This window comes from Parasteatoda tepidariorum, chromosome X1 (genome assembly GCF_043381705.1).
Source record: "Parasteatoda tepidariorum isolate YZ-2023 chromosome X1, CAS_Ptep_4.0, whole genome shotgun sequence".
In the NCBI taxonomy this organism is placed as follows: Eukaryota; Metazoa; Arthropoda; class Arachnida; order Araneae; family Theridiidae; genus Parasteatoda; species Parasteatoda tepidariorum.
Genome location: NC_092214.1, coordinates 6,857,982 through 6,875,772, shown reverse-complemented (window position 1 = coordinate 6,875,772; position 17,791 = coordinate 6,857,982). Strand labels below are relative to the sequence as shown.

The window sequence follows — 17,791 nt, the reverse complement described above, 5'->3', positions numbered from 1 at the left end:
TCATAAATGAAATTAATTATTATTCACAAAAGAGTTTTTAATGGTGCATATCAGAACCTTTACTCCAATTAAAATTTTAAAAAAATTATTAAAATCTCAATTCTCAATTCAAATATGGCTTCAGAAAACACATTTGCATGATTTTTTTTTCTAAAATTAGAAATATGTGTAAATTCATGTTTTCTTATTTTATACTTTCAAGCGAAAGCACCTTCAGTTGTGGTGGTTCCAAAGGTGAAAGCCTTTTCAAGTAAATACTTTTGTTGACTTTAAATTTATGAATAAAATTTGTAGCTGAGAATTGGATATTCACATAAAATCTAACACAATATCGCTTTGTCAGTGAAAATTCAAATTTAAACAGGTTTACAAATCCTATTCACCCAATCACAATGGCTCCTAGGAAAACGTAACTGGAGTCGAATAAATGACGTCACCGTTTTTTTAAAAGAAGAATTAGGTGAAGGGTCCTTTCTAAAACTATAAAATATTGTCAAGAGTTCATTCTTACGATGAAGTACTTTGCAAAGGGCCCGTTTTTATGATTCAACAATTTGTCAAAGGTCGGTTTTTTACGATAAAAAATAAGCGAAGATTCCTTTTAATGCTAAAATAATTTGTGAGAGTCCATTTAAATATTTTGCATTTTCACTCAAATGCTTCTTAAACTGCGATGTATCTGAGATGAGTATGCAAATACTTTTATACTCTTTCAGTAACAGTATTCTGATTTTTGTTTTTAAAATTGTTTAAATTTTGTTTCGTACTGAACATTGGAAATCAAATAATGTGGATAAAATATTACGTCGAAAATTTAATTTTAATAGGCAAGTGAACCTCAAAATTAATAATTATTAATTACGGCATGAAAAAAAGTGTAGCCTATATTTGTCATTCCATAATTACGCCCTTTGTCTTTAAAAAAATATTAAAAATACATTAGTTTTAAAACTTCATCCAAATAAATTTTGTTAAACTAAATCACAAAAACAAAACTTTAATGATTGAACTAACTAAAAATGTTTTCGATTAATTTGATAAATAAAAAAATAACTGAATCTCAAGACAGGAATTTTGATCATTGAATAAAATAAAGATAATCTTCGATTGATGTAAAAAAGCAATCCTCATAACTTTTATTGACATATGTAATAGTAACAATATTGAATTTCAAGATTTAAAAAAAAAAGTGAAATCAACTACATATAGAAATGAAAAAATAGAACGAACACAAAATTTTGCCAACATAAACTTTTTTCTTTTTTAAATATGTTCAACTATCATTAGTTCAGTTAATTTTTCCATATCTCATTTAAATCAGCATTAAAATCAATTAATTTTTATTAAGCGCAGGATAGTATAAAGTCAAGTCAATTATTTAATTCAGCTGATTTAATTTCATTTTTGATTGCGAAATCCTGTACACCAGTTAAATTTAAAAGAGAAACAGAAATTCCTTATTCACATACCGCCATTTTTTTTCTAACAATTTTTCAACATTCTATTGGCGTTCACTTAATTTTCTCAGTTCATTTCATCGATTATTTTTCGGACCAATTATTTTATTAGTTTAGATAATAAAACCCTATTTATTTAAAAAAAATGAAAAACAAATGATAAAGGAAAACAGTTTTTTTAAACACAAACACCAGGCATGAATTTTGTCCCTCATTAACAGTCGTTCTAAAGCAACTTGGCTAACGGGTGTTACAACGCGGCATGCCTATTGATTGTCAGTAGAATACAATGAGCTAGCTGGAGCCCTGTAACATGAGAAAATTTAGAGCTCCAGCTCTGTCTCAGGCTCCAGGCAAACCACAGCTTCGACACGCTCCAGCTCCGGGTGCCTGATGTATTCAGTTATTATTTCCATTTCAGTAGATTTAAATTCCATTCATGAAAATGAACTGCGCTCCATTTAGACCTTTCTCTATTTGTTTTTTTTTTTTTAAAGTTAAATTTAACTTATTTTAAAACAGAGGATTCGGCTCGACTCCAATTGATATCTGATTAAGAAGTTCATATTTGAAGAAATAAATTTTAGGAAAAGTATTTGTACAAAATATCGAAATTGTGCAAAACCATTATAATAAAAAAGGCGAATATAAGTATCTCACGCGTACAGCCGTAAACTTCTTATTATCTCATCATTAACTATTACAAATGATACATTATATTACTTTCCCAATCTGTTTAATTAAATTTTCATGCTAGCTAAACGAAATTTGAATGAATAACAAATGATTCAAAACATAACTTATTGATTAATATAATAATTCAAATCAAATAATTCTATAAAGCAATCATAAGCTCAAATATGATGAATTAAGTTCTTGATAAGTTATAAATAATTGTCATGATAGTCATTTGAGTAATATTTTTGCTCACATAAATATATATATTGATCTAACTAACTTTAATAAGACCGAAAACTTATTTTCTTCTCTTAATTTAGGGCCCTAACAGCTTTTAACTGAACAGAGTCAAGCAAATTTTTTCAACTGCTACTCCTGCAAAATTTTTATCGACTCTGACTCCATAGCCCTGTTTGAAAAAGTTAAAAATCAACAAATGATAAAAGAAATTCAACGATTCATAGAGAGAGTGTAAAAAAATGTCGAGAAAATTAAGTAAATGACTTAACAAAGGATGTCTCATTAATAAGGATGTTGTATTTTAGTGAAATTAATGTTTCACTTCCGGTTGCCTTTCTAGATCAAATGTGAGAATGGCCTTCACACAAAGAACGCTTTGTTTAGGAAAGCTTTGGACGACCTTACATTTATTTCATTTACTTCTCACATATTTATTTTCTCAACAGACCTTTTTTTCGACAAAAAAAATGTAACGTCATAATTTTAAAAACAAAAGGAACACTGTTTACTTATTTTAAGCACGCTAAATAGTTTTAAAATTCTCCTAATATATATTTCAATCTGGATCATATCTATTTTATTGATCTATTTTTTAAATACAAGGGCATTTCTCGAAGACTGAAAACAACGTGAAAAGCAGCTAGTTCTGTATCCTATTGATATTTATTCACTAAATATTCATTACTTATGCAATATACTTTGCTATTTAAATGAAAATTAACACTATAATGACTTTATTCACGAATTATCAGATTATCCTAGAAAATAAATTTATGGAGAAAACTAAACGCGTTGCACACGTTACATATTTTGGACAATCCTATATTTCCCGTGAAAGAAAACGGCATTTTGTCAAAGAAATGTTTAATAAAACATAGGAAAATATTTAAATACTCGAAAAATTATCTTAATAATGGATAAATAAGTTTATAGTACTTCCCTTATTCTATTTTTTGTTAAAATAATAACTTGGTTTTGTACATTTTTTTTAACGCAAATCAAAACACTGAATTGCTTCACTTTTCTATGAAAACACTTTTCTACAAACTTTTTACATAATAAAGTACTGCTTCCATTTGTTCAGGATATTATTAAGAAACCGTCATTTTTAAACTTAATATTCTCATTTTTACTTTTTAACACACAAAAGAATTTTTTTTTCTGCTGATACATTGGTTCAGTTAACATCCTGAATGCACAAAATTGGTTTTAAATTTTTTTTGAGGTATTCATTGAAAACCTTTGCAATAATTCCTTTCACTAGACAATTAACACAGAATTACAAATTATTTTAAAATTTTAACTGTGAATTAAATTTAAACTAATTTTTTGTCATATTTCATAGTTTAGATCTGTACTATGCTCCAACTTTGAGAACTTCCCAAATACATTTATATTTTTAAAAATATAATATCATAAAATCTTTCTAACAAGCATTAACATTTTTTGATTATCAACATGGCTTGATTCATTTAAAAAAATATATAAACAATGTTAAGAGTGATTTTATTTCAAAATATTTTATTGATAATACAATTTTGCTTTCTCCCAAATGTTAATTAATAAAAATATCTTTCAGAAGTTCAAAATTTCAGCATAGAAATTGTTCTTTAATTTAGTTCTATCAATATTTTTATGTACCACAGTTATGCTTACATTATTAAATATTATTAGCAGATTAATTGTGGAATTGAAAAATTTACATCTATCCAATCATACGATTATTCAAATCAGAGGATAAAAAAACATGATGGAAAATAAAATTGTTCTTTAAATGTCTTCATATTTTTACATTATAGTTAAATTGGCAGTCAAAAAGGCAGTTAATGTTCTTAAAATTAAGAATAATAATTCATTAGGTAAGAAAGTTCATAAATAAAATTTTGTAAAAATATTCAAGTAGGTATAAGGTAAATATTTTCTAAAAAAATTTCATACTAACAATAACTGTTGATATATTGTCGTAAATATCATATTTTAATATTTTACTCTTTCTATTCACTATTGCTTATTGTGTTTTTCTTAATAGAAATTCATCACATCTAAGTGTTGTTGGTTTTTAGTTTACTGAAAATAAGCAAAACGAGAGTTAAGGAATATTCTTTAGAAATTTGAAGAAGAAAAAAAAACGATAACCGACTCAGAAAACAAGATTAACAATTTAAGTAAAATAACAGAAAAACGTGACACACTTTTTTTCAGTTTGAAATTTCAAAACATTAGAAAGCTTCTGCGGAAAAGATTTAGTCAATTTTTGTTTACAGCTTTCAATCTTTATTTTCTATATTTCTTACGAATATGATACCCTTTAACAAAGTAATTCTGAAATAAAAAATAAAGTTGTCTTTTAATTTAACCCTTAGAGTATTTCATATTTTAATGAAATTAAAATCATAGTTATAATGTAAAATCTAAAATGTTAGATCAAAGAATAAATTTTGCTATTAAACTTTTCTTAAAATTATTCATTTAAGTTATACCAGCAATAACTGTTGATTTAATAAGATAATCCACATCGGATTTCGCTCTTACTGTGCACGGGTATTTATAGTTTTACTTACTTTAAATTTATCACATCAAACTAGATATCAGAATATATTAAAATTAAATATAAAATATATTTAAATGTATTTTATCAGTAGACAAATTTTAATTTTACTTAGTTCTATAATATTTGTAAATATCTATAATATACTTACTTACATTCATATGTAATTTAACTGACGGTTTAAGAATATGATATGGCAGATTAAATATTTTGAGTTGTAAAGCAAATTTTGTTTCAAAATTTTATACAACTTACCGACATTACGTTAAAGTTTGATTCCATAAGTTTTAATCCATGACTAGAATTAATCACATCTTTCATGGTTTCATTTTAAAAAGTACAGTGTTTTAGTTTGCTCACATAGCAGATAAGATATGCATTGTATTCAGAGATAAGCATTCTCAAGTGCGTTACTCTGCTTGACTTTCTTTCGTCATTTCCTTTTTATTTATTTTTGCCCAATTACTATTTTTAAAGCGCCATCTTTCGAGTAGACTTTGATGGAATATTTAGTACTAATGAATTATTTTGAAAGGAAAATTTCTTAACAGCGAGAAAAAAATAGTTGAAATGAATAAAAATTATGTAAACAATACTTTTGGGTTATAGGGAACGCTACAGTGCTTGGTGGCAAATTTAGCAGGATTAGTAGTATAATAAATATAACCAGAGCCTGACTAAGGCAGGGGCATATAGGGCAGTTGCCCCGGGCCCCCGCATCGGAAATCCCCCCTCAAATCGAATAGAAGGTTTATTTTAGGTTTCCTTCTTTNTATGTCAGCAAAGATATGAATTATTCGCAGCTAGATGACAAAGTTAACAATCAGAAAACAGCATTTCGGAAACTGCCTTCGCATGATGGGCATAGAATTATCAGAAAATCAATAAAATAGACGGAACGATATTTCGTATGACAGTTGGAGTTGAGAGGAACTTTATAGCTATTTTAGGTTCTAGTCAATTTTCTTGTTATATATCTATAATGAGGTGAAAAATTTAAATATTTCCATAAGGTCCCGTTCTTCATTACTGAAATAATGAAGCAGTGGGGGGTCCCTAAAGAAGTTTTTGTTCCGGACCCCAAATTAGGCTAAGTCGGACCATGCATATAACGATTTTCGAATTCCATGCTAATGTGTTAGGCATAGAGGGAATCTCCAAAAATAGATTTTATTAGGCAATCAACATAAGGTTGCGGTATAAGAGACTATATTATAGATTTTTATTTATTGAAAACGGATTAAATTAAAAATAATTTGTTTTTAAATGTTTAAAATATATTATGCATATTTCAGCATGACAAGTATTTTAGTTTTATGAGCTCTCAGTTTCATTACTAATTGTTCAGTGGCTAATTGGTTTATCTTTTGGTTAATTAGTGGTGTAGTTAAGCAGTTTTTAGCAGTTCTGCCTTGACTGCTCTGATCTGATATGCTTGAAATACCATAAAAATTAGTAGCACCGTTACCCATCTGGCTCATACTCCCCTCCCAAAATATAGCCATTTTACCGCTTTCCACTAACAAATAAATTGAGTGTTTGACATAAGAAACAGGTTTCCATATCTGTTAAAATATAAATATTTTAACAGATTACTACAAAAGTTTGGAATAAGAATAATTTTATATTATGCTAATTAGTACTCACAAAAAGCCAAAAAAAAGTTTTTTTTTGCGGCTATTTACTCTTTTTCTAAACGTGATACTAAACCTCAGGTATTTTTACTGTAAAATTTTATTTTCTCAATGTGATTATTTTTTATTATTTTTATCAACAACAAAAAATCTATATGCGAGAAAGGAAAAATTTCCCAAAACGGCAAGTAAAGGGAATAAAAAGGATAGAAAGAAAAAAAGAAAACAAAGGTTGAAAGAAGGGAAAAAATAGGTAAATTTAGACATTTTTAGAGTCTTTGAGAAAATTAAAGTCAACTTTATTTTATAAAATGCAAAGTTCGAATGCTTTTTAATTTGAAGTAAAATATATTCAAACATTATTTTAAAAATAAGAATACGTACTAAACACATTAATTTTTTCAATAAAAAAATTTCTATCCAAACCTAAGGAATTGCTAATAAAAAAGGTGGAACTGAAAACTCAAAATCTGTTTGATTGCAAGGGAGAACAGAAATATCAAACTTGCAATAAAGTTGCAGGTACTATCTCAATTTTATCACTGGTGATTCAACTAATTTCAAAAGCATTTTCATATTTTTCTCGATTAAAAAATGATTTGCGAATTTGCAATCATTTTTTAAACTTCATTATTGACAAGGAAGGATACAACCCCCCCCCCCCAAAAAAAGTGTATGGGGTGGGGATCGAGTCTATGGATTTTTTTCAAAATATCGAAGACATCCATTTTTATTTTTCTGACATGACGTTATTTCTCCAGATACACCTCCGATGTAAATAATATGTGGCCCATTTTTATTTCGTGGCTACAGCGCCATCTGCTAACTAAAATTAATAAAAGTGCAAGTCAAATTGTATATATATATATGGAGAATACAAATGTGCTTTAAAAAAGAGAGGAGGGCTATTGGTTAAGATTTCGTCGTAGTTAACTCTGTCAGACATTCAAGAAGTGAGGGATTCGAGTTTTGCACAATAAAAGCCATCATTTCAAAATATTTCTTGCCTGCATTTTTCGAATTTTGAGCCAATCCAAATTTCTCTACGTATTTTATTTAACCTTATAACTGGGGCGAACTACCGACCATTTTTTGGGTTGAGGACTATCAATGTTCAACTCAGCAGCCTCGTAATTATAACCACGTAATTTTAAGCCTAACTCGGAAAACAAAGGAACTCCTGGATTGGGACAAGCTAGCTTTCAGCGAGGACTTTTTGATGGAATTAATCCTCATTTGCGTTAATGGGAGAGATAACCTCCCACGGTTAACCCGGCTGCAAGAAGATTTTATGTCATGATCCGTTTACCACTGAGGATATTTTTTGTCAGCGTTGTAACTTGTGCTAGCCGGGAGTAGAATTCGTATCTTGAAGTCATCTTTGGGATTCGAACCTTGGCAACATTAGTAGGAGGCGAATGCTGTATTTCCCGAGATACACCGGCTCTCATGAGGTAGCTCGTGGGACACTCGCTCTATACTTTTCGAACCATAAAGAATTGAAGCTTAAAAGTGTTTTAAACAATAGTCTTTCGAGGCCTTTATGTTTCTTCTCGCAATTAAACAGATTTTTTGTGTTTCATGCACAGTTTTCCTGAACTGCTTTCAATAGCATGTTTAAATTTTCTTTTTTATTCGCAAATTAAACGTTAATTTCTGAATCCCAATGAGTATGAGGTTCTTTTTCGTCATTTTGACGAATATAATAAAGGTAAAAAAGAAGGGGAAGGCTCCTGTAACATTCTCCTTACAGGACATCTGACGTATTCATTTGTATTCGTGTTTTTATTAATTGAAATAAGTTTGCAAAAAATTCTATCAGAGTTTAACACCCTCTTGTTGAAAACAACAACATTTAAGAATACTTTTCAATTATTTTTTCGATTAAAAACAAAATTTACTTTAAAGAACAAAAAATTTGCATTTAACTAGTCCCTAATGAAACGGGATAACAGTCAAACTTGAAACAGGATTTATTTCTTACTTCAAAATCTGTAATTTTTGCATGGCAAACTTAAAACGCTCAAAACTATACAAAACTCAAAATGAATAATACAGATATATACTAATATATAAATATATGCTAAAATATAAATATACGATTAGCAATAGAAAAAACAAATTTTAATTTTATTTTCCTATTTCTTTTAATAGTTTAATTATATTTAAGCTCTCTCATTTTCATCAAGATATTTGAATTAAATTAGCTATAATTATTACATAGCACTGTTATAATTTTGATTTTCATATTATTGAAATTAAAATATTTTATTCTGGTTTTGTAATTTGCAAGTTTTTTGTATATTTTTTTTTAACTTTATAACCTTGACTAAACTGCAATATATAATGTAAATGATAGTACTGAATAACTTTATAAGCAGAATTTTAAAAAAAGAAATTTAAAAGAAGAATTATGCAATGCATTGCAATATGATAATATGAAAAAAGGATTTTAAGTAATTCTATCTTGTATTTTATAAAAAGAAACGATGACTTAAATAATTATCAGAATTTTAGTTCTTTTCCCATTATTGGACTATCTTCTTTCAAAGACTTTACAATTATATAGCGTTTTGCATAAGTATATGTTAGCATATAATATACTTAATTAATAAAAGGGTTTCTTTTAAAGAAAATTTCTTTTCAACATACATTAGTTTGTATAAGAAAAGTAGAAATTTAATATTTAACTCTAACCACTACGGACAATTTGCTATTTAAGATACAAATAATGAATGAAAAGGATGGTGAAATCTGTTAAAAAATGACTCATTTTAGAAACTTGCCTACTCTGACTCTAATCCGTCCGTTACTAGAAATACTTTTTGACAGCAGAGAAAAAGTATAGGAATTGAACAGTCGTCACCAGAATTCGAACCTGAGCGTGTTCTTCTTTCTACCTTCGCAATTCTACTTTAATTAACTGAGGGTTTTAATTAACTAAGATTTTTTAATTTCTATCATTGAGATGTGTTAGAAATAGAAAGTCTTTTACTCTACTCTCTTTGTAGTTAATTACAAAAATAATTAGATTTTACTATCTAAAGTAAATAAAGCTTTCAATTTAATATCTAAAAAATACTAAAAGTCATCCAGAAATGGATTTCAAGAAGGCATTAAACGTAAATAAATATTTTAAACGTTTTAAAACTTATAATAGTAATTTAAATGTAAAAAAAAATCCAATTATTAATTAGGTATCAGACATAAAGGACAGAAACATTAAGATAAGTCATAAAATAATATTAGAAATGGGTATTAATTAGCCTAAGGAAATTTCAGTTATGGCAATATTTAGTTTTATTAATTGATCATATACAAATATTGTTATTACTCAATATTTGTTTTGCGACATCCATGTGACAAAAATTTGACGAATTATGATTGATTGAAAAAAAATATAGCATTTCCATACACAAGAGTTTTACAAAAGTTTTTATTCAACTATAAGTTATAACTTCCTAACTGGTATTTTTTGTAAAACAGTTTCAAGTTTTAAAGAAGTATGATAGGCTTGGTGCAGCAAACATTTTAAATCATTTATTTTTTTACATTATATATTTTTTATTTTATATTTTCGATTTGTTGAACGTGACAAATAAACATAGAATAATTTTTTTCTAATTGACCCAAATAATGAAGGAACTAAGATCAAGAATGAACATCATGAAGGATCAGCAGGTTAATAAATCAATGAATAATCAGCTCAATTAAATCAGTGAATTAATGAAAAAGAGAAACAATGAATCAACGAGTAAATAAATTAGCAGGTTAACATTTTAGACAATGATTAAGTAAGTAGGTCAATGATTCAGTAAATTAGCAGAAAACGTTTCTGGTAATTAATGAAAAAAGAATCAATAAATCAGCAAATTAATAAATGAGGAATTAATGAAAGAGAGATTCATCAGATTTGCTCACATTCCTTGATCAGGATTGTTAAAAGCCTGCCTTTACTTCAAAAAATCATATCGGACAGACTTTGTTATTTAAAAAAAGTTTTTTTGAAGTTTATTTATTTTATGCCTCACTAATTGAATCCAATGCGTGTATTTTATTCATGATAATTTAGTAAAAATATGTTTATCACGAAACTTATGGATCAAAAATCAATTTTTATAAGTTAAATGGTTAATATTAACCAATACTGCAGGGTACTCTGACTATCAAGTGTCTAGTTGTAAGAAATTAAGCAACAAAAAATGAATTTTTACCGAATATGTTTTATCCATCTTTTCCTGTATTCTACACTTATTTTTGAGGAAATTACAAAACAATTAAGAAGAAAACTAACAAAGAAGCTAATTTATTTTAAAAATGTAATTTTTGTAAATGTAATCCGCAATTTTTGTAATGAAATACAGCAGATTAAAAATAATTTTTTGATAATTTATTACATTAAAGACAAATTATATTTTAACCAAGTTAAAGTTTTATTAAACAATTTGACATTTTTGTAGTCTTCAAATTTGAGTTTGTTTCAAAGTTTAGCACAAAATTTTTACTTCATGAGAATTTTTATGACGTAAACAAATAAAAATGTGACGTCAATTCACCCGATTCGCTATGAACCAGATTTTTTAGACAAAAATTGCTCCGAACGTATTTCTATCATACTCCAGTTTTTCCTACCTCATTCTTTTGCTCTAGAATAATCTATTTACTGACAAGCTTTTTAATGTCTTGTAAATGAGGTATATGAAATGTAAAATAAGGCTTCTATAAAATATGTTAGACATGTTAACAAAAACTTGTTCGATGTAAAAGTGAGATGCTTGGTAATCTTTGTTACTTTTGTTTTATTCATGCATTTATGTTACATGCATTGTTTTAAAAATTTCCAAATAANTGCTCCGAACGTAAAATGTAAAATAAGGCTTCTATAAAATATATTAGATATGTTAACAAAAACTTGTTCGATGTAAAAGTGAGATGCTTGGTAATCTTTGTTACTTTTGTTTTATTCATGCATTTATGTTACATGCATTGTTTTAAAAATTTCCAAATAAATTCCAAAAATAAGCAGTTGCAAACTTTACCAAAAAGGAAAAAACATGGATTTAATGGTTTGCCGCTAAATTACTTTTAATAATCGATCACTTCCCTGAAATTGATAGGTTACACTATGTTTCCCGAAATTTTAGCTACAAAATAATGTAGCTTTTTTAATGTAGCTGGCTTTTTAACAGTTGTTAAATAAAAAAAATATTTCCTGGTTTTTTAAGATTTTAAAGGATAAATAAAAGCTGTTTCATTCAAATAAAAGCGATTTTCTTAAACGTATAGTGAACGCAATTAAATGCAAAGAAATAACGGTTTTGTCATCTGCTTTAATACAAGAGTATAATATTTTTTCTCCGCATTTTCAATCACATTATTTCTGCTTATTCGATTTTGTAAGATGAAATCCAGAATCTAAATAAAAGAATAGAATGAGCAATCATTCCAACAATAACAGCAAGCGTAAAAAAATATGCATTAAATCAAGAATTATTAAATATGTGACTAGTCATAAAAAAAGTCAAAAATATTTCAAAATAAACTTAGATAAAGATAATTGGATATTTCATTTAATCCTGAAGATATCTATTGATTTAATGTTAATGAGATATCCAGAGTTTACCACATGGAGGGCAAGCCTCCATAGCTATTATTTGGGGAGGATACTTTATTTATACAATTTTGTAGTTTTAAACTGTAAATTCGAATTAAGGAATACTTTTAATTGTTTAAGGAAATTTTTGTTCAATATTTGGGGGAGGAGAAAATTTGTTAAATATTTTTGGTAGGAGATATTTCTTTCAGTCAAATTCATAACATAATCATCAATGCCTAATTTTGGAATCACATAAAATAACAAATAAGAGAAGGAAATTTCCAACAAGTAGTTAAGTTTGAAGGGAATAGGAATTTTTTGGGTGATGGATTAGATTTTAAAATAATTTATGGAGGGGATTTTTTTATGTGGGGATTATTCCTTTTCTAGTTCAATTTTTTTTCTACTCAAAATTTATATTATAAGAGATGCATATATAGAACCAACAGATTATTTGGCCGAACTAAAACACAAGTTTTAATAAATTTTTTGGGTGGTATTTTTTAAAATCTTTATTGATGTGACTATTATTTTGTTAATTTTTATTACATCTCTATTATATCCCAAAAAGACGTCAGAGTTCTAAAAAAATCTAAGAATCAAATCTAAGACATTTTTAATCATACGCAAAATCAAAAAGCACCTGAAAAGCATCCCGAAAAAGCACAACAGGAAATAAAGCATCAAGAAAAACCACAGGAAAAAAAACATCATAACACGAAATTAAGACTAAATTAATTAAGTATTATGATTGGAACATTAATGATTTAAAAAAATTTTATTTTTAAAATTAATTGATTTACAAGGGTTAGTTAGAAGTTTATAAAAAGGACTTTTTTGCATTTCATACTTTTTAATACCTTTATTTCACACTATTGTGCATGCGAACTTAAAATATTTTTAACTCCAATTATTATGCTTATCATATTGCGAAATTATAATCTAATCAACTGAAAATAATATTTTTTAAGAAAGAGCTGAACATTAAAATGAAATATTTCATTATTTTTATAAATATTTTTAGCTTCACATAAGAGTAACACACTGAGAAAGTATTGCCAATTGTTACAAGCTATATGATAACATACTATCATAGGGATATAAAGTTAAAAAAACATAAAACTTCAAAAATTCATTTTCCAACACTTTAAATTAATTCTAGTATATAAACTAATTTTTTAAAACATAAGTATCTAGTTACATCGCCTACTAGTTTTAAGCATCTATTCAGAAACGTAGAGAAATGTTGAAACGAAAAAAAAATTTGCAAGAAAAAAAAAATACTTTTATCAAAATCTGCCCGAATCTTTTTAAAAATGTTTTGTTTTTTTAGCATTCATTAACATTCTTCTATCATATTTAAACACAGAGAAAAAAAGTTAGGCCAAATCTACCAATATATGGTACAATTTACCTAATTTTTTAATGATACCTCAGAGTATGTCATAAAACTTGCTATTCGCTTAAATTTACTTTTCAGTATTGTATTTTTGACTAAATGTTTCGTAATAAGAATTATAACTTTGAAAACCAGAATTTCCCATAAACCGTTACCATATGAATGAAAAAAATTAAATCTGTATATATTTTGGTTTTATTAACCAGTGTTATGTTTTTTTTTCACCTGAAATGTATTTACTATACAGAAAGGTAATTTCACCATAGTTTCTCCGTTAAAATTTCAATAAAAATGAACAACTGCATTAGAATTATTTACCATGTGTAGTGCACCAAAAGCAAAATATAGTTTTATATAGTTTTATAAAACCCAAAATTGAAATGGAATAGGTCAAATAGAGAAAAAATTAAAAATTCAACTTTTCTTAAAATTTTCTGATTCTAATCGATTAATCATTGCTCAAATTTTTAACTTTTCATATATAGACATTTAGTTTAAAAATATATCAAAAAGCTTTTTCAAGCGTCTTTAAACAAAATGATAAACAAATAATTATTAAAATTGAGAAATAATTTTTTACATTTAGTTTTCTTTGGTTAAACGAAAACTATAATTGCGTTCAAAACGTTTTTTATTCTCATATGAAATTAGGCAGAATGTGCAAACATTTAAATTATTATTAAGGAACACAAATTCTCTCTCTCCTAGCCTTATTATTGGGATCATATTTCCCAAATGGACGTTACTATCCATATTTAGAGGATCAAGAATCCAAATTCGTCATTTTTAATTAAAAAAAGAACATTTTTGTGACTGATTTTTAGTTACTTAAAAAAATTGTCAGTATCATCAATTGAGTATTTAAAGTTAACTTCTCAAACAGTTTGCAGTAATCCGATCAATAGATCAAAAGCTATTAAGTTGTTCCCTTTTTCATTTTGTACATTGATGTAAGTGAAAAAACATGAATATTGAACATCAATGAACAAAAAATATCTCATGTCAAACTAATTCTTTTCAAAATAAGTATTTATTTTTGTAACATTATCCTTTCATCGTTTGAATAAATGTTTCATTTATTCATACGTTTTTATTGCAATGCATTTTAACCACGAATAGAAAATTAAAATTCCTCCAGTTTAAATTACAAAAAACAATCATGGACTTTTTTCTAATTCAAGGTGAAAGAATTTTCACTATATCTTTGAAAATGGTTTAAATTGTTTTCGAAAAGTCTCGTTTGCCAGTAAAGTTTAATCAAGTACTCAAACATGCTTTCGTTATCGAAAAATAACACTTTTTAAAATCGCGGGCCTTTGCTAGCTAGAAAATTTTCAAATTTAATATGTATGTTAACTAAAATCCAATATTTCTAAGTAATTTTAAATCCAAGGCGTGTTGCTATGGTAACAAAATTAGGCATCATTGCATCTCGTAAAGTAAAAGTAAAACTAATTCCTTCTTTTATAGATGGGCAGCCATCTATTGATTTTTACATCAATTTCGAAGGTTTTTCTTCACATGCGAGAATATTTTCCACAGTTCTTTTTATACATTTAATATAAGCTGTAATTTCTTTTGTGAAAAATATATTGATCCCCATAACATTAAAATTTCTTTCTAATGTTATGGCTAAAGTTAAATCTTATCTAATAAATAAGCACGGATGTTATCATTTAAACAGAAATATTCCTCACATTTCATTTGAACAGAAATAAGTCTGAGTACAATTTTCCTAAATATAATATAATCCTAAAAACTAAAGATATAACTATCAGACCTACAAAATTAATTATTACATTTTTATTACAATTAATTATTACGATATTATTACATTTTCAGTCCTGTTAACAAAATTGAATTTAAGTCTCTTAAAGATTCTATAAATTTTGAAAATCGTTGGGGTATTAATCACATATTTTGCCAGTGCGACCGTTGCTACAGCTAACAAATCAGACGCAAATTTAGACGTGAGGAGCAGGATGAATGCGTCGGTTATCAAGAATACGATAAATCCTCATTTGCTTACACATTCTTAGAATCTTGGGCATAAATTAATTTTAAAAATAAATTTTTTTTTTCCATCCCAGTCCTATCAACTTATCTTGATCCCTGGAATCTTATTTCATTCCCTTGTTAACGACATTAGTTCCTCACCATTTCTCTATAGCGCGTGGAAGTGGATTTTATCCTGATTAACCCCAATAAGCCGAGGTTTCTTTTGTTCCGTTTTTTTTTTCATCTTTATTTCTTTTATCACTTGGCTATTGCTGTTTCTCTAATTTTGTTTCTCACCTTTGCTTTCCATTTTTCGTTGGCAACTTTATATTTTATATTTCAAATAATTTTTGCTTCCTCCTATTCATGTCTGGTATATCTTGAGAATGGATGCCTATTTTTGAGCGCTTGAAATATGTTAACTTTTATTGCAATTCCATCCGCATATTTTTGAAGCCCATAAACGTTTTTAATCAAGTAACACAATCTTTCTAATATAATTATCATCTATTACACGTATATTTATGTACTTTCAGAAGTAATCTTTTATAGTATAATTACTTTATAAGTCCAATAATAATGATCGGTAATCAAAGATTCTATTATATTTGTTATATTTAGCCAATACTGACACTGATATATATATATATATNATATATATATATATATACGCAACAAGAAGATAGATAAATAGTTACTTACATAATTATGATCTTTTAAATCAACTAATACATCATCTCTTTAAATTCAGCAGTTTATTTGATACCTAAAATATCGCTGTATCATAAATTCCCTGTTTTTGCAAGAAAAATGTAAAATAACTATTTCTATGTTGACGTAAATATGTATATATATAATATGTACATGTTTTATACATTGTGGAAACATGCACTTTCATAATCATTTTAATTCAGTACAATTTTTATATTTTGCAACACTTTTATTTAAATGGAAAGTAACGTTCTTTATTTTCAATGAAAATGTCTGAGTGTATGTAAAAAGTATAAGAAAATAAATTTTCAATTTTACCACTCAAACAAAATGTTTTATGTTTCTTCAAAATTCCAATATGTTTAAAGATTAAAAACGAACTAAACGAAAACAATTTTGTTAAATTTGATGAATAGAAATTTATCAAAGTCGCACACTACTTTGTTCATGGAAAATTGTATTTATGAAAAGTTTTAATTAGAATAAAGGATTTTGCTTAAAACTTATAAATTTTTAAACATAAATTAGTGTGCAACAATAAAACGAAATATTTTAAACCTCAATAGAGAAAAGTTTTAAAAGTAAAAGACACAGTAAAAAATTACTCTGAATAGATATTTCAATTCGTAACTTTTTATTAAAAGCCTATTACATTGAAATAAAAAAGTTTACAAATGAAAATTTGATTCTTCATTTTCTTGAGATGAATCTGTTTCTCAAACATCTCGTGAGCAAATTCAGCAGTGAATCTACGATTTTAAAAAAAGTAGTTAATTTTTTTATTGGTTTAACAAAAAAAGTTAACAATGTGTAAACAAAATAATGTGTTTTGTTCATATTGTCATTCATGCATCACAGAGGGGATTTTAAACTCTTTTTTGAAACTTTCATTCAAAAAATTCAAGCATAAAGTTATATTCATACTGCAAAACTGAATAACATTTTTTATTTGAAATTTCCGAAAAGGCAAGTTAAATAAATTATTTGTCGATGTCATTTGCTCACAAGGTTATGAAAAGATTGCCTCAAGATTAGTAAACTTTCCTAATCGTTGTATTAAACATTCACAAAAATAAGTAAGTTTTTTAAACTTATTTTCATGGTTTAAAATTTTTCAATGATAAAGGCTTAAATGATATATTTTAAATTCAAATGTTATTTTTAATAAATTTTTGAATTTTAGAAAAATAAATTCTAGAAATAAATTTATATTTTTTTTTTTACCCGGATATGTTTTTAATTTAAATTCAAATGCGCATTTGTTTGTATGATAAATTGCTCACTGCAGTTAATTTATTTTATATATTTTATAACATACAGCTGCGAAAAAATAAAAGAAAAATTATTTATGGCGACGAGAAAAGAGTAATATTTTCGTAATATAAATTCAAATAAATGTAACTTTTGAATTTTTTCTCTATCAGCTTAAAACCACAAAAACTCTTCAGAAATATAAAATATTTTTTTTTACAATAGCAAAAACAAAGAATAAATGATACATACGGTATATATCTGAACATTAAAATGAAA

General features: G+C 26.6%; 2 long non-coding RNA genes across 2 annotated transcripts in view; both read right to left on the bottom strand.

Annotated features, from left to right (window-relative positions):
• LOC139427036 (uncharacterized) overlaps positions 1–5,579 on the bottom strand; it is a 31,381-nt gene extending 25,802 nt beyond the window's left edge. The window contains exon 1 of the long non-coding RNA XR_011638179.1: positions 5,179–5,579. This is a non-coding gene — a long non-coding RNA (uncharacterized lncRNA). The remainder of the gene's footprint in view (positions 1–5,178) is intronic.
• Positions 5,580–16,874: 11,295 nt separating this feature from the next.
• Positions 16,875–17,791, bottom strand: part of LOC122269246 (uncharacterized) — an 11,256-nt gene continuing 10,339 nt past the window's right edge. The window contains exon 3 of the long non-coding RNA XR_006225083.2: positions 16,875–17,010. This is a non-coding gene — a long non-coding RNA (uncharacterized lncRNA). The remainder of the gene's footprint in view (positions 17,011–17,791) is intronic.